Raw genomic sequence first — 19122 nt, forward strand, 5'->3', positions numbered from 1 at the left:
GAATGGAATCGATTGCACAATCACAGCCACTATAAATCAACAAAACGTAGAGGTACCTCCCTTTCTCGTCGCGCGCCTGAAGCGTGAAGGACATCGGACTTGCCTCATTCCAAATCGTTGTCTAACCAGCAATATTTCTCCGGTCATGTTTTTACTCGTTATAGTTGTTAAAAACATCATAATGTAGTTAATTTGAACCGTTTTAGTGCGATTTTGAGGAATTTCTTTGTTGTGCACTCTGAAACTTTGGACACGTTTTGGGGTCCCGTTCGATCGTTAGTGGATATTTCGAAGGACAGAGGACATCTATCGACCAAAAGAAGATTACAACATAGAAAGGATACATTGCCCAAGAATCTGATGGAAGAACAGCTCAAAGTAAGCAATATTTAATATGATAAATCGTTGTTCTGTCAAAATATTTTAAACGCATATTTCGCCATTTTGTTTGTTATCGCGTCACTTGGCGAACCCTGTATTGAAAAGTAAGGATAATTTTAAAAATGTAAGTCAGCGGTTGCATTAAGAACTAATTTGTCTTTCGATTCCTGTCAACCCTGTATTTTTTAGTCAAGTATATGATTAGCTTTCAATTAAACTAGATCACTCTGAAAGATGACGTCAGACATTTTGAGGCTTGATTTCCTAGTATTTTCATTGTGTAACCACGGTTTTGTATGGCTAAATATGCACCTTTTCGAACAAACTGTATATGTATGTTGTAAAATGATGTTACAGGAGTGTCATCGGAAGAATTCTGAGAAGGTTAGTGAAAAAATTAATATATTTTGGCGGTGATTACGTTATAGCGCTCTTTGGCTGGAATCGATGCTCTGGTAACGTTTTCACATGTGGTATGCTAACTTATCGATTTATTGTGTTTTCGCTGTAAAACGCTTAGAAAATCTGAAATATTGTCTGGAATCACAAGATCTGGGTCTTTCCATTGCTATGCTTTGTCTATTCTTATGAAATGTTTTATTAAGAGTAAATTGGTCATACACGTTGCTCTCTATAGTAATTCTAGTCGTCTTGTGATGGTCGGTGCAATTGTAAACTGTGATTTCTACCTGAAATATGCACTTTTTTCTAACAAAACCTATCCTATACCATAAATATGTTATCAGACTGTCATCTGATGAGGTTTTTTATAGGTTATTGGCTATCAATATCTTAGTTTAGCCGAATTGGTGATAGCTACTGGTGGAGAGAAAAAATGGTGGACAAAGAAATTGTGTATTTTGCTAACGTGTTTAGCTAATAGATTTACATATTTTGTCTTCCCTGTAAAACATTTTAAAAATCTGAAATGGTGGCTTTATTCACAAGATCTGTATCTTTCATCTGGTGTCTTGGACTTGTGATTTAATGATATTTAGATGCTACTATCTACTTGTGAAGCTATGCTAGCTATGCTAATCAGTGTGTGGGGGGATGGGGGGTGATCCCGGACCCGGGGTAGAGGCTCGTTAGAGGTTAAACTGCCTCGTGCTCAATTCTTGATCGTACAATATGCATATTATTGTTATTATTGGATAGAAAACACTTTCTAGTTTCTATAGCCGTTGGAATTTTGTCTCTGAGTGGTACAGAACTACTTCTACATCACTTTTCCTGACAGGGAGTCAGATTTCAGAAATTTTTACCCCTGATCTGGGATCGGTTTTAAGGTGCCAGTAGATGCTATAGAGAAACCGACACTGCCTACGTCTTCCTCTGGGTGTCAGTACGTCATCACGTTTTGAATGGATTCGATTGCGCAATCAGAGCCACTATAAAACAAGAAGACGTGGAAGTACAGTCTTTTCCCTTCGCGCGTTTTACGCAAGATGAACATCAGACCTGCCTCCTTCCAAATCGTTGTTTAGAGAGTGAAATTTCTCCGGTCATGTTTTTAGTCGTTATAGTTGTTAAAAACATCATAATGTAGTTAATTTGAACCGTTTTATAGCAATTTATATCCGTTTAGTGCGATTTTGAGGAATTTCTTTGTTGTGCACTCTGAAACTTTGGACACGTTTCGGGGTCCCGTTCGATCGTTAGTGGATATTTCGAAGGACAGAGGACATCTATCGACCAAAAGAAGATTCGACCCAAGAAAGGATTCTTTGCCCAAGATTCTGATGGAAGAACAGCTCACAGTAAGAACAATTTATGATGATAAATCGTGTTTCTGTCGATAAATGTTAAACGTTTATGTCGCCATCTTGTTTGCTATAGCTTCGCTTGGCGCAACCTGTATTGAAAAGTAAGGATAATTTAAAAAATGTAAATCAGCGATTGCATTAAGAACTAATTTGTCTTTCGATTCCTGTCAACCCTGTATTTTTTAGTCAAGTATATGATTAGCTTTCAATTAAACTAGATCACTCTGAAAGATGAAGTCAGACATTTTGAGGCTTGATTTCCTAGTATTTTCATTGTGTAACCACGGTTTTGTATGGCTAAATATGCACATTTTCGAACAAACTGTATATGTATGTTGTAAAATGATGTTACAGGAGTGTCATCGGAAGAATTCTGAGAAGGTTAGTGAAAAAATTTATATATTTTGGCGGTGATTACGTTATAGCGCTCTTTGGCTGGAATCGATGCTCTGGTAACGTTTTCACATGTGGTATGCTAACTTATCGATTTATTGTGTTTTCGCTGTAAAACGCTTAGAAAATCTGAAATATTGTCTGGAATCACAAGATCTGGGTCTTTCCATTGCTATGCTTTGTCTATTCTTATGAAATGTTTTATTAAGAGTAAATTGGTCATACACGTTGCTCTCTATAGTAATTCTAGTCGTCTTGTGATGGTAGGTGCAATTGTAAACTGTGATTTCTACCTGAAATATGCACTTTTTTCTAACAAAACCTATCCTATACCATAAATATGTTATCAGACTGTCATCTGAAGAGGTTTTTTCTTGGTTAGTGGCTATCAATATCTTAGTTTAGCCGAATTGGTGATAGCACCTGAAGTAGTAAGAAACTGATGGAGTTAGAAAAGTGGTGTATTTTGCTAACGTGTTTAGCTAATAGATTTACATATTTTGTCTTCCCTGTAAAACATTTTAAAAATCTGAAATGGTGGCTTTATTCACAAGATCTGTATCTTTCATCTGGTGTCTTGGACTTGTGATTTAATGATATTTAGATGCTACTATCTACTTGTGAAGCTATGCTAGCTATGCTAATCAGTGTGTGGGGGGGTGAGGGGTGATCCCGGACCCGGGGTAGAGGCTCGTTAGAGGTTAATGTGCGTCTGGAAGGAGAGTTTACAATCTAACCAGACACCTAGGTATTTGTAGTTGTCCACATAGGCATTTAGCTTTACTTGCATTTAAGAGCAGTTGGAGGCCACAGAAGGAGAGTTGTATGGCATTGAAGCTCGTTTGGAGGTTAGTTAACACAGTGTCCAAAGAAGGGCCAGAAGTATACAGAATGGTGTCGTCTGCGTAGAGGTGGATCAGAGAATCACCAGCAGCAAGAGCGACATCATTGATGTATACAGAGAAAAGAGTCGATACGAAAGAGAGGTTGAACAGGCTAGTAATAGGGGTTGCAACAATTACGGAGGATCATTTTAGGAAGAGAGGGTCCAGATTGTCTAGCCCGGCTGATTTGTAGGGATCCAGATTTTGCAGCTTTTTCAGAACATCGGCTATCTGGATTTGGGTGAAGGAGAAATGGGGGAGGCTTGGGCAAGTTGCTGAGGGGGGTGCAGGGCTGTTGACCAGGGGTAGGGGTAGCCAGGTGGAAAGTATGGCCAGCCGTAGAAAATGCTTATTGAAATTCTCAATTATCGTGGATTTATCGATGGTGACAGTGTTTCCTAGCCTCATTGCAGTAGGCAGCTGGGAGGAGGTGCTCTTATTCTCCATGGACTTTACAATGTCCCAGAACTTTTTGGAGTTTGTGCTACAGGATGCACATTTCTGTTTGAAAAAGCTAGCCTTTGCTTTCCTAACTGGCTGTATATATTGGTTCCTAACTTCCCTGAAAAGTTGCATATCGCGGGGGCTATTTGATGCCAATGCAGTACGCCACAGGATGTTTTTGTGCTGGTCAAGGGCAGTCAGGTCTGGAATGAACCAAGGGCTATATCTGTTCCTGGTTCTACGTTTTTTTGAATGGGGCATGCTTATTTAAGATGGTGAGGAAAGCACTTTTAAAGAATAACCAGGCATCCTCTAATGACGGAATGAGGTCAATATCCTTCCAGGATACCCGGGCCAGGTCGATTAAAAAGGCCTGCTCGCTGAAGTGATTTAGGGATCATTTGACTGTGATGAGGGGCGGTCGTTTGACCGCAGACCCATTACGGACGCAGGCAATGAGGCAGTGATCGCTGAGATCCTGGTTGAAGACAGCAGAGGTGTATTTGGAGGGCAGGTTGGTTAGGATGATATCTATGAGGGTGCCCGTGTTTACGGATTTGGGGTTGTACCTGGTAGGTTCATTGATAATTTGTGTGAGATTGAGGGCAGCTAGCTTAGATTGTAGGACTGTCGGGGTGTTAAACAAGTCCCAGTTTACGTCACCTACCAGTACGAGCTCTGACGATAGATGGGGGGCAATCAGTTCACATATGGTGTCCAGGGCACAGCTGGGGGCAGAAGGTGGTCTATAGCAAGGGGCAACGGTGAGAGACTTGTTTCTGGAAAGGTGGATTTTTAAAAGTGGAAGCTCAAATTGTTTGGGCACAGACCTGGATAGTATGACAGAACTCTGCAGGCTATCTCTACAGTAGATTGCAACTCCGCCGCCTTTGGCAGTTCTATCTTGTCGGAAAATGTTATAGTTAGGGATAGAAATTTCAGGGGTTTTGGTGGCCTTCCTAAGCCAGGATTCAGACATGGCTAGGACATCCGGGTTGGCAGAGTGTGCTAAAGCAGTGAATAAAACAAACTTAGGGAGGAGGCTTCTAATGTTAACATGCATGAAACCAAGGCTTTTATGGTTACAGAAGTCAACAAATGAGAGCGCCTGGGGAATGGGTGTGGAGCTAGGCACTGCAGGGCCTGGATTAACCTCTACATCACCAGAGGAACAGAGGAGGAGTAGGATAAGGGTACAGCTAAAGGCTATAAGAACTGGTCATCTAATGCGTTCGGAACCGAGAGTTAAAGGAGCAGGTTTCTGGGCATGGAAGAATAGATTCAAAGCTTAATGTACAGACAAGGTTATGGTAGGATGTGAATACAGTGTGAATACAGTGGAAAGTAAACCTATAAACAGAGAGATAAACAGAGAGAGACAGAGATAAACAGAGAGAGACAGAGAGATAAACAGAGAGAGACCCCATTTAAACCAGGTGAGGTCACCGCATGTGTGGGAGGTGGAACAAAAGGGTTAGCTAAGACATATTGAGCAGGGTTGGAGGCTCTACAGTGAAATAAGACAATAATCACTAACCAAAACAGCAATGGACAAGGCATATTGACATTATGGAATGGCATGCGTAGCCGAGTGATCATGGGGTCTAGCTAGGCGGGCTGGAGACACGGCGATTCAGACAGCTAGCGGGCCGGGGCTGGCAAGGCCACCAAAAGGGCCTTAGGGGGACGTCGCGACGGAAGAGTCAGTTGTAGCCCCCTCGGGCGGTTCTGTCGGCAGACCAGTCGTGATGGATCGGCAGGGCTCCGTGAAGGCAGTAAAAGGGTCCAGGCCAATTGGCAAAATAGATATTGTAGCCCAAGAAAATTGGCTGATGGACCTCTTCAGCAAACAGTCCGATATGCTCTAGACAGCTAGCGGGCCGCGGCTAGCAGGCTAGCAGATGGGCATTCAGGGGACGTCGCGACGGAGGAGCCTGTTGAAAACCCCCTTGGGCGGATTACGTCGGTAGATCAGCCGTGAAGGATCGGCAGAGCTCCGTATCGGCAGTAAAAGGGGTCCAGGCCAATTGGCAAAATAGGTATTGTAGCCCAAGGAGTGGCTGATGGACCTCTTCAGCTAGCCGGGAGATGGGCCTAGCATAGGCTAGCTCCAGGCTAATTGGTGCTTGCTTCAGGACAGAGACGTTAGCCAGGAGTAGCCACTCAGATAGCAGCTAGCTAGCTGCGATGTTCCAGGTGAAATTGTTCAGAGCTTGCGGTAGGAATCCGGAGATGTGGGGAAAAAGAGTCCAGTATGCTCTGGGTTGAATTGCGCTGTGCAGACTGGCAGGAGTTGTCCGGGCTAAAGGTTAGCTGATGACCGCTAGCAGTGGCTAGCTGACTACTAGCTAGTAGCTAGTTAGCTGGCTAGCTTCTTTTGGGGGTTCTGGTTCTAAAGTAAAGAAAATAGCAGATCCATACCACATTGGGTGAGGCGGGTTGCAGGAGAGTATGTTGGAGTTGAGGTTTAAAAAATATTTTTTAAATATATACGGAATATTATCGAAGAAAAAAGATATATACACGGGACACGACAAGATGAAGGCAAAGACGTCTGACTGCCATGCCATCTTGGATTAGGATCCTTCAAGACTGTTGGAAAAGCACTATTAGACTGACTTGTCTTGTTAAATAAAGGTTAACTAAAATAAAAATAAATACTACAATGTAGAAAATAGTAAAGAATTAAGAAAAACCCTTAAATGAGTAGGTGTGTCCAAACTTTTGACTGGTACTGTATGTTTCCCATGCCAATAAAGCCCCTGTAATTGAAATTGAAATTGAATTGAGAGAGAGAGAGAGAGAGAATGAGAGAGAGAGAGAGAGAGAGAGAGAGATAGACAGAGAGCCATAAAAAGATACAGAGAGAGAGCCAGAGAGAGACAGAGAGAGAAACAGATTGAGAGAGAGAGAGAGACAGAGAGAGACAGATAGAGAGACAGAGAGAGAGACAGATAGAGAGACAGAGAGAGATAGATAGACAGAGAGATAGATAGATAGAGACAGAGAGACAGAGAGAGACAGAGAGACAGAAAAACAGACAGAGAGAGACAGAGAGATAAACAGAGAGAGACAGAGAGAGACAGAGAGAGACAGAGCGACAGAGAGAGACAGAGAGATAAACAGATAGAGACAGAGAGAGACAGAGAGATAAACAGAGAGAGACAGAGAGATAAACAGATAGAGACAGAGAGAGACAGAGAGATAAACAGAGAGAGACAGAGAGAGATAAACAGATAGAGACAGAGAGAGACAGAGAGAGACAGAGAGATAAACAGAGAGAGACAGAGAGAGACAGAGAAAGACAGAGAGATAAACAGAGAGAGACAGTGAGATAAACAGATAGAGACAGAGAGATCAACAGAGAGATTATTAGAGAGAGACAGAGATAAACAGAGAGAGACAGAGATAAACAGAGATAAACAGAGAGATAAACCAAGAGACGGAGAGATAAACAGATGGAGACAGAGAGATAAACGGAGAGAGACAGAGAGATAAACAGAGAGAGACAGAGATATAAACAGAGAGAGATAAACAGAGATAAACAGAGAGAGACATATAGAGACAGAGAGATAAACAGAGAGATAAACAGAGAGAGACAGAGATAAACAGAGAGAGACAGAGAGAAAACAGAGAGATAAACAGATAGATACAGAGAGATGAACAGAGAGATAAACACAGAGAGACAGAGAGATAAACACAGAGAGACAGAGAGATAAACAGACAGAGAGACAGAGAGAGACAGAGAGATAAACAGAGAGAGACAGAGAGATAAACAGAGAGAGACAGAGAGATAAACAGAGAGATAAACAGAGAGATAAACAGAGAGAGACAGAGAGAGACAGAGAGATAAACAGAGAGAGACAGAGAGATAAACAGAGAGAGACAGAGAGATAAACACAGAGAGACAGAGAGATAAACAGAGAGAGACAGAGAGATAAACAGATAAATAAATAGAGAAATAAACCGAGAGAGACAGAGATAAACAGAGAGAGACAGAGAGATAAACAGAGAGAGACAGATAGAGACAGAGAGAGACAGAGATAAACAGATCGAGACAGAGAGATAAACAGACAGCGAGACAGAGAGAGACAGAGAGATAAACAGAGAGAGACAGAGAGATAAACAGACAGTGACAGAGAGATAAACACAGAGAGACAGAGAGATAAACACAGAGAGACAGAGAGATAAACAGACAGAGAGACAGAGAGAGACAGAGAGATAAACAGAGAGAGACAGAGAGATAAACAGAGAGAGACAGAGAGATAAACAGAGAGAGACAGAGAGATAAACAGAGAGAGACAGAGAGATAAACAGAGAGAGACAGAGAGATAAACAGAGAAATAAATAGAGAAATAAACCGAGAGAGACAGAGATAAACAGAGAGAGACAGAGAGATAAACAGAGAGAGACAGAGAGATAAACAGAGAGATAAACAGAGAGAGACAGAGAGATAAACAGAGAGAGACAGAGAGATAAACACAGAGAGATAAACAGAGAGAGACAGAGAGATAAACAGACAGAGAGACAGAGAGATAAACAGAGAGATAAACAGAGAGAGACATAGAGGGGTTAGAAGGACACTCTCTGGTACTGTTGCTGTTTAGCTCTACAGTCTGACTGTTCAGGGTTAAATAATAATATAGCCATGTGGTCAACTGTCACCACAATGATTCCTCTACTCTCCCTTTCTCTCCTTCACATTCTCCCTCTCTCTTTTTCATCCAGGGTGCACTATGTGCCATCGTCTAAGCAATAATAATAAACTCTACTGCCTTTTTCAAACATAATCCTTACTATTGGAGAAGGAGAATGTTATCTTTAACTTAGCCCTGAAACTAGGTTACACATTTAAGACTGTGTCATACACTATGTGTGACTGAACAACACACTCATCCTTTTATACCCGACTCATCCATCTGACCCCTTCGCCTTTCTCAGACACTCACAGTGAGCCAAGACACAGCCTCTACCAGAACATCCCTCCCACCTCCTACCCCCTCTCACCCGCTCACCTTCTCCTCCTAGACTCACACCTTAACTGGGTCAAACACATTGGTGAGAGAGGGGAATGGCTTTAGGGGTGGAGGGGCGCAGAGGGAGGGGAGGGAATGTCCTGAAAGCGGTGAGCGGTGGCGGTGTGTACCGTATGTGAGGATGTGACCTTCTTGGCGGCGTGAAGTGTGTAAATGCGTTGTGCTATCTGATGCTGGGCTGTGTGATGCTGTGACAGCGTGCCGCTGCCTGAGAATAGAGGGGACTGCTATTAATAGGCTGTGTCTAAAAGTGGAGCATTGTAAATATAGTGCCCCGGTGTGGTGTCAGTTTACACCCGCCAGCCCAGCCAGCCTCCACCGGACTCCTCTTAACAGTTTCATTATGTGTGAGTGCGTCATCAGAGCTGGAAAAAAACGAGAAGAAAAACACAGGAAGAAAGGAAGAAAAGAAAGACAGGAGAGACGGGGGCAACCGAACAATTACGGAGGGATTACTGACGGTCAGTGTGTGTGTGTGTGTGTGTGTGTGTGTGTGTGTGTGTGTGTGTGTGTGTGTGTGTGTGTGTGTGTGTGTGTGTGTGTGTGTGTGTGTGTGTGTGTGTGTGTGTGTGTGTGTGTGTGTGTGTGTGTGTGTGTGTGTGTGTGTGTGTGTGCCTGCGTGCGAGCGAGCGAGAGAGAGAGAGAGAGACAGAGAGAGAGAGAGAGATGTAACAGTGTATCAGGGGCCAAGTTTCCCAGGTCTGGTGTCTGCACTTTGCAAGGCTGAAGGAAGTCCAGGAGGAAGACAGGCTGAAGAAGTGCAGGAGGAACACAGGCTGAAGAAGTGCAGGCTGAAGAGGTCCAGGAGGAAGACAAGCTGAAGAAGTCCAGGCTGAAGAGGTCCCGGAGGAAGAGGTCCAAGAGGAAGATGTCCAGGAGGAACACCTCAACATCTCTTCACAAGAGCATTAGTAGAGAGAGAGAGAACAAGAGAGAGAGGGTGTGTGTGTGTGTGTGTGTGTGAGACATCAGTCAGTGTGTGTGTTTCCTAGGCCAGATCTCCCAGTCAGTGTGTGTGTCTCCTAGGCCAGATCTTCCAGTCAGTGTGTGTGTCTCCTAGGCCAGATCTCCCAGTCAGTGTGTGTGTCTCCTAGGCCAGATCTCCCAGTCAGTGTGTGTGTCTCCTAGGCCAGATCTCCCAGTCAGTGTGTGTGTCTCCTAGGCCAGATCTCCCAGTCAGTGTGTGTGTTTCCTAGGCCAGATCTCCCAGTCAGTGTGTGTGTCTCCTAGGCCAGATCTCCCAGTCAGTGTGTGTGTCTCCTAGGCCAGATCTCCCAGTCAGTGTGTGTGTCTCCTAGGCCAGATCTCCCAGTCAGTGTGTGTGTCTCCTAGGCCAGATCTCCCAGTCAGTGTGTGTGTTTCCTAGGCCAGATCTCCCAGTCAGTGTGTGTGTCTCCTAGGCCAGATCTCCCAGTCAGTGTGTGTGTCTCCTAGGCCAGATCTCCCAGTCAGTGTGTGTATCTGGCAGGAATCTGGAGGTTGACTCTTTCTTCTCTTTTTTCTTTTCTCTTATTTCGTTGAACAAGCGTCTTCTTTTCATGAGCAGTCACACACACACACACACATTGTGTGACGCAACAGACCCTCGTCATGTTCCTGAGGTCCAGTTCTCACAGCAGCCTGACTGGAAGCCTTTGTCTGAGCAAGCTTTAAAAATTCAACTTGAGCAGGGTTACCACACACACACACACACACACACACACACACACACACACACACACACACACACACACACACACACACACACACACACACACACACACACACACACACACACACACACACACACACACACACACACACACACACACACACACACACACACACACACACACACACACACACACACACACACACACACACACACACACACACACACACACACACGCGTGCATCCATGCTAACACAGCATCATGAGCTGGCATTTCGGTTATTTTCCAGCTGAGGTCAGGTTTAGTTCATACTTAGTTTATATGTATATACAGTACCAGTCAAAAGTTTGGACACACCTACTCATTCAAGGGTTTTTCTTTATTTTTTACTATTTTCTACATTGTAGAATAATAGTGAAGACATCAAAACTATGAAATAACACATGTGGAATCATGTAGTGTTTTTATATTTTAGATTCTTCAAAGTAGCCACCCTTTGCCTTGATGACAGCTTTGCACACTCTTGGCATTCTCTCAACCAGCATCATGAGGTAGTCACCTGGAATGCATTTCAATTAACAGGTGTGCCTGTGACAAGGTAGGGTTGGTATACAGAAGATAGCCCTATTTGGTAAAAGACCAAGTCCATATTATGGCAAGAACAGCTCAAATAAACAAAAAGAAACGACAGTCCATTTTTTTTTTTTAAGTATAGATTTTTTAAACCTTTATTTAACTAGGCAAGTCAGTTAAGAACAAATTCTTATTTTCAATGACGGCCTGGGAACAGTGGGTTAACTGCCTTGTTCAGGAACAGTGGGTTAACTGCCTTGTTCAGGAACAGTGGGTTAACTGCATTGTTCAGGAACAGTGGGTTAACTGCCTTGTTCAGGAACAGTGGGTTAACTGCCTTGTTCAGGAACAGTGGGTTAACTGCCTTGTTCAGGAACAGTGGGTTAACTGCCTTGTTCAGGAACAGTGGGTTAACTGCCTTGTTCAGGAACAGTGGGTTAACTACCTTGTTCAGGAACAGTGGGTTAACTGCCTTGTTCCGGAACAGTGGGTTAACTGCCTTGTTCAGGAACAGTGGGTTAACTGCCTTGTTCAGGAACAGTGGGTTAACTGCCTTGTTCAGGAACAGTGGGTTAACTGCCTTGTTCAGGAACAGTGGGTTAACTGCCTTGTTCCGGAACAGTGGGTTAACTGCCTTGTTCAGGGACAGAACAACTTTACTTTAAGACATGAAGGTCAGTCAATTCGGAAAATTTCAAGAACTTTGAAAGTTTCTTCAAGTGCAGTCGCAAATCCATCAAGCGTTATGATGAAACTAGCTCTCATGAGGACCGCCACAGGAACGGAAGACCCAGAGTTACCTCTGCTGCAGAGGATAAGTTCATTAGAGTTACCAGCCTCAGAAATTGCAGCCCAAATAAGTACTTCACAGAGTTCAAGTAACAGACACATCTCAACATCAACTGTTCAGAGGAGACCGTCTGAATCAGGCCTTCATGCTCGAATTGCTGCAAAGAAACCACTACTAAAGGACGCCAATAAGAAGAAGAGACTTGCTTGGGCCAATAAACACAAGCAATGGACATTAGACCGGTGGAAATCTGTCCTTTGATCTGATGAGTCCAAATTTTAGATTTTGCGTTCCAACCGCCGTGTCTTTGTGCACACTTAACCAGCATGGCTACCACAGCATTCTGCAGCGATATGCCGTCACATCTGGTTTGCGCTTAGTGGGACAATAATTTGTTTTTCAACAGGACAATGACCCAACACACCTCCAGGCTGTGTAAGGGCTATTTGACCAAGGAGAGTGATGGAGTGTTGCATCAGATGACCTGGCCTCCACAATCACCCGACCTCAACCCATTTAAGATGGTTTGGGAAGAGTTGGACCGCAGAGTGAAGGAAAAGCAACCAACAAGTGCTCAGCATATGTGGGAACTCCTTCAAGACTGTTGGAAAAGCATTCCTCTTGAAGCTGGTTGAGAGAATGCCAAGAGTGTTCAAAGCTGTCATCAAGGCAAAGGGTGGCTACTTTGAAGATTCTAAAATCTAAAATATATTTTGATGTGTTTAACACTTTTTTGGTTACTACGGGATTCCATTTGTGTTATTTAATAGTTTTGAAGTCTTCACTATTATTCTACAATGTAGAAATTAGTAAAAATAAAGAAAAACCCTTGAATGGGTAGGTGTGTCCAAACTTTTGACTGGTACTGCATGTGTGTGTTCCACTCTTGGCATGTTCATCACAAATGAATTAAAAGCTTGCATAAAACACACCCACCCACACACACACAGGCATGTGCACTGAACTTGATCACACCACCTGTCTGTCACTGTGTGGGACTGTATGTGCACGTGTATGTCTGTGTCGGTTGTGTGTGTGTATGTGTGTGTTGGTTGCGTGTGTGTGTGTGGGGGGGTGTGTTGGTTGTGTTAGTGTGTGTGTGTGTGTGTGTGTGTGTGTGTGTGTGTGTGTGTGTGTGTGTGTGTGTGTGTGTGTGTGTGTGTGTGTGTGTGTGTGTGTGTGTGTGTGTGTGTGTGTGTGTGTGTGTGTGTGTGTTGGATGTGTTTAACTATCCTTGTGTGGACCAGAAGTCCCCACAAGAATAGCAAACAAACAAAAATTTGTTGGTCCCCACAAGGTCAAATGCTGTTTCTAGGGGGTTTAGGGTTAAGGTTAGGTTTTTGGGTTAAGGTTAGGGTTAGGGAAAATAGGATTTTGAATGTGACTGAATTGTGTGTCCTGACAAGGTTAGCTGTACAAGACTGTGTGGATGTGTATATAGGTGTTGGTTGTGTGTAGCTGTTGGTTGTCTGTGTGTATGTGTGTAGGTGTTGGTTGCGTGTATGTGTGTAGGTGTTGGTTGTGTGTGTGTGTGTGTGTGTGTGTGTGTGTGTGTGTGTGTGTGTGTGTGTGTGTGTATGAGGTTTATATATAGCTGTGTGATTGTTGTAAGATTGTGATACTGATTATCATCTTTTGTGTGGATAACTCAATCCCAAATCTCTCTCTAGTCATTGAGGCCTAGGACTAGCCCTAAGAGTTATACTTAGAGTCTTTAGTTACCCACGCTGTACCCCCATACCACCTTTGACCTATCCCTTACCTCTTGGCCCCCATACCACCTGGTCTCTGTGTCTCTCCCACTACACCCAAACCACAGGGAGAAAATACATCATCCACATGTTTTCCAGGTGGTTGATGCCATTCCATTTGTTCCGTTCCGGACATTATTATGAGCCTTCCTCCCCTTAGCAGCCTCCTGTGACTCAAACAGGGTAAACCCTTTGGTAGGTCACAGAACCAGGCAATGCAACATCACAAGGCAACCCCATTTCCACCTCCCCTCCCTCCCTCCACCCCTCCACCCGACCCTCGAGACACACCCGACAACCCCTCGAAAAATGTAGCCCCTAGAACACCCAGACACTTGACACAGGAACAGAGAGGGGGAGGGAACAGGGACACACACACCTGCTGAATCAGGCGCTTCTACGCCACAGAGTATGATAGAAACTGATCCCTTATATCTGCTATGCTGATATTACTGTCCTACACACACACACACACACACACACACACACACACACTAGTCTATTAATGTCTGTAACCCAGAACACACACGCGCTGGTCATCATGGATAGCTGATCCAGTTTCACAGCCAGTAACCAGACGCTTTTACAATTGTACCCTGCCTCAGCTCTCCTCTAACCTGCCCGGCAACACATATTACACAGCACAACACACACTCACAAATGTGCCCACACACACAAACACACATACTTGTTGTCCCTGGTCCAACGTGGTGTCCTTGTGTAGGACGCTCTCTGAAGGACCCCTGCCTGTAGTATCCTCTTACTGTAGACCCCAAGGCCAATCACAGAACACACACACAAAGGCCTCTCACGGCAGCTACTCTGCCTGAGGTGAGTGGACAGGGAAGAGTCTCAATGGGTTTTATACACACACACATCTCTGTGGGATTACTACTGTATTCCTGCCCTCTGTAGTGTTATCTCTGTGGGGTTACTACTGTATTCCTGCCCTCTGTAGTGTTATCTCTGTGGGATTACTATTGTATTCCTGCCCTCTGTAGTGTTATCTCTGTGGGGTTACTACTGTATTCCTGCCCTCTGTAGTGTTATCTCTGTGGGGTTAATACTGTATTCCTGCCCTCTGTAGTGTTATCTCTGTGGGGTTACTACTGTATTTCCGCCCTCTGTAGTGTTATCTCTGTGGGGTTACTACTGTATTCCTGCCCTCTGTAGTGTTATCTCTGTGGGGTTACTACTGTATTCCTGCCCTCTGTAGTGTTATCTCTGTGGGGTTAATACTGTATTTCCGCCCTCTGTAGTGTTATCTCTGTGGGGTTACTACTGTATTCCTGCCCTCTGTAGTGTTATCTCTGTGTGGTTACTACTGTATTCCTGCCCTCTGTAGTGTTATCTCTGTGGGGTTAATACTGTATTCCTGCCTTCCCTCTCTAGTGTTATCTCTGTGGGGTTACTACTGCATTTCTGCCCTCTCTAGCGTTATCTCTGTGGGGTTACTACTGCATTTATGCCCTCTCTAGCGTTATCTCTGTGGGGTTACTACTGCATTTCTGCCCTCTCTAATGTTATCTCTGTGGGGTTACTACTGCATTTCTGCCCTCTCTAGCGTTATCTCTGTGGGGTTACTACTGCATTTCTGCCCTCTCTAGCGTTATCTCTGTGGGGTTACTACTGCATTTCTGCCCTCTCTAGCGTTATCTCTGTGGGGTTACTACTGTATTCTTGCTGTCACGACTTCCGCCGAAGTCGGTCCCCCTCCTTGTTCGGGCGGTGTTCGGCGATCGACGTCACCGATCTGTAATCGGTTATCTGTTACTCGCTGTAATGTTATCTCTGTGGGGTTAATACTGTATTTCCGCCCTCTCTAGTGTTATCTCTGTGGGGTTACTACTGTATTTCTGCCCTCTCTAGTGTTATCTCTGTGTGGTTAATACTGTATTCCTGCCCTCTGTAGTGTTATCTCTGTGGGGTTACTACTGTATTTCTGCCCTCTCTAGTGTTATCTCTGTGGCGTTACTACTGTATTCCTGCACTCTGTAGTGTTATCTCTGTGGGGTTACTACTGTATTTCTGCCCTCTCTAGTGTTATCTCTGTGGCGTTACTACTGTATTCCTGCCCTCTCTCTGTAGTGTTATCTCTGTGGGGTTACTACTATATTCCTGACCTCTCTAGTGTTATCTCTGTAGGGTTACTATTGTATTCCTGCCCTCTCTAATGTTATCTCTGTAGGGTTACTATTGTATTCCTGCCCTCTCTAATGTTTTCTCTGTAGGGTTACTATTGTATTCCTGCCCTCTCTAATGTTATCTCTGTGGGGTTACTATTGTATTCCTGCCTTCTCTAGCGTTATCTCTGTAGGGTTACTATTGTATTCCTGCCCTCTCTAATGTTATCTCTGTAGAGTTACTATTGTATTCCTGCCCTCTCTAATGTTATCTCTGTAGGGTTACTACTGTATTCCTGCCCTCTCTAATGTTATCTCTGTAGGGTTACTATTGTATTCCTGCCCTCTCTAATGTTATCTCTGTAGGGTTACTATTGTATTCCTGCCCTCTCTAATGTTATCTCTGTAGGGTTACTATTGTATTCCTGCCCTCTCTAATGTTATCTCTGTAGGGTTACTATTGTATTCCTGCCCTCTCTAATGTTATCTCTGTAGGGTTACTATTGTATTCCTGCCCTCTCTAATGTTATCTCTGTAGGGTTACTATTGTATTCCTGCTCTCTCTAGCGTTATCTCTGTAGGGTTACTATTGTATTCCTGCTCTCTCTAGCGTTATCTCTGTAACGTTATTACTGTATTCCTGCACTCCTTTCTGTCTCCTCCCTCTCTCCCCACGCCGCCCTCTTCTCTGTCTTCTCTCTCTTTCCCCATGACCCTGCCCCGGTGCCAACCCAGCATCACTAGCAGAACTCCTCACCTGTGTGTCGGCATGCCGCGGATTACAATCGGACACATTCCCGACTCCGTCTCACACACACACTGAATTTCCATGGATAACAGACACATTCCCATCTCACTGCCCTCTCACCAGCCTCACGTGTAGGACATCAATCAGGTATTCCTTGTGACTATCTGCGTTCCTTGGCTGGGGATTGGAATGAGGCTTAGACTTCTGGAATCAGGAAGAGAGTTCCGTCAGAGATGTTTGGAATTCCAACCGGAATCCCCTCTGTCTGATGTTGGGGGTGAGCTGGAGTACACCATGAGTGAGAGTGTGGGCCTGGGGCAGTGTGTTGTGTGTGTGTGAGTTATAGCATCACTCCACCTCTCTTCCTTTCAGGCCACACTGTTCCGTATCTGCTCACGAGAGAGGAATTGTAGGAAACCAGGAGAGACCTATTATGGTATGAGGACATACCAATCCTACCTCTCACACACACACTCACACCGAGACACACACACACACTCACACCCAAACAGTCTCCCACTCTGATAGAGATCATCACGACAGTATCAGAGTAGGAGATACTGTAATCAGGCTGATTCCTCAGTCATTATGTTACTGTAGAGTTAGGAGTAACTCAGTCATTATGTTACTGTAGAGTTAGGACTAACTCAGTCATTATGTTACTGTAGAGTTAGGACTAACTCAGTCATTATGTTACTGTAGAGTTAGTAGTAACTCAGTCATTATGTTACTGTAGAGTTAGGAGTAACTCAGTCATTATGTTACTGTAGTTAGGAGTAACTCAGTCATTATGTTACTGTAGAGTTAGGACTAACTCAGTCATTATGTTACTGTAGAGTTAGAAGTAACTCAGTCATTATGTTACTGTAGAGTTAGGAGTAACTCAGTCATTATGTTACTGTAGAGTTAGGAGTAACTCAGTCATTATGTTATTGTAGAGTTAGGAGTAACTCAGTCATTATGTTACTGTAGAGTTAGGACTAACTCAGTCATTATGTTACTGTAGTTAGTAGTAACTCAGTCATTATGTTACTGTAGAGTTAGGAGTAACTCAGTCATTATGTTACTGTAGAGTTAGGAGTAACTCAGTCATTATGTTACTGTAGAGTTAGGAGTAACTCAGTCATTATGTTACTGTAGAGTTAGAAGTAACTCAGTCATTATGTTACTGTAGTTAGGAGTAACTCAGTCATTATGTTACTGTAGTTAGGAGTATCTCAGTCATTATGTTACTGTAGTTAGGATTAACTCAGTCATTATGTTACTGTAGAGTTAGGAGTAACTCAGTCATTATGTTACTGTAGTTAGGAGTAACTCAGTCATTATGTTATTGTAGTTAGGAGTAACTCAGTCATTATGCTACTGTAGAGTAGGAGTAACTCAGTCATTATGTTATTGTAGAGTTAGGACTAACTCAGTCATTATGTTACTGTGGAGTTAGGACTAACTCAGTCATTATGTTACTGTAGTTAGGAGTAACTCAGTCATTATGTTACTGTAGAGTTAGTAGTAACTCAGTCATTATGTTACTGTAGAATTAGGACTAACTCAGTCATTATGTTACTGTAGAGTTAGTAGTAACTCAGTCATTATGTTACTGTGGAGTTAGGACTAACTCAGTCATTATGTTACTGTAGTTAGGAGTAACTCAGTCATTATGTTACTGTAGAGTTAGGACTAACTCAGTCATTATGTTACTGTAGTTAGGACTAACTCAGTCATTATGTTACTGTAGAGTTAGGACTAACTCAGTCATTATGTTACTGTAGAGTTAGGAGTAACTCAGTCATTATGTTACTGTAGAGTTAGGAGTAACTCAGTCATTATGTTACTGTAGAGTTAGGAGTAACTCAGTCATTATGTTACTGTAGAGTTAGGACTAACTCAGTCATTATGTTACTGTAGAGTTAGTAGTAACTCAGTCATTATGTTACTGTAGAGTTAGGACTAACTCAGTCATTATGTTACTGTAGTTAGTAGTAACTCAGTCATTATGTTACTGTAGAGTTAGGATTAACTCAGTCATTATGTTACTGTAGAGTTAGGACTAACTCAGTCATTATGTTACTGTAGAGTTAGGACTAACTCAGTCATTATGTTACTGTAGTTAGTAGTAACTCAGTCATTATGTTACTGTAGAGTTAGGACTAACTCAGTCATTATGTTACTGTAGAGTTAGGACTAACTCAGTCATTATGTTACTGTAGAGTTAGTAGTAACTCAGTCATTATGTTACTGTAGAGTTAGGAGTAACTCAGTCATTATGTTACTGTAGTTAGGAGTAACTCAGTCATTATGTTACTGTAGAGTTAGGACTAACTCAGTCATTATGTTACTGTAGAGTTAGAAGTAACTCAGTCATTATGTTACTGTAGAGTTAGGAGTAACTCAGTCATTATGTTACTGTAGAGTTAGGAGTAACTCAGTCATTATGTTATTGTAGAGTTAGGAGTAACTCAGTCATTATGTTACTGTAGAGTTAGGACTAACTCAGTCATTATGTTACTGTAGTTAGTAGTAACTCAGTCATTATGTTACTGTAGAGTTAGGAGTAACTCAGTCATTATGTTACTGTAGAGTT

This window comes from Salvelinus alpinus, chromosome 4 (genome assembly GCF_045679555.1).
Source record: "Salvelinus alpinus chromosome 4, SLU_Salpinus.1, whole genome shotgun sequence".
Lineage (NCBI taxonomy): Eukaryota > Metazoa > Chordata > Actinopteri > Salmoniformes > Salmonidae > Salvelinus > Salvelinus alpinus.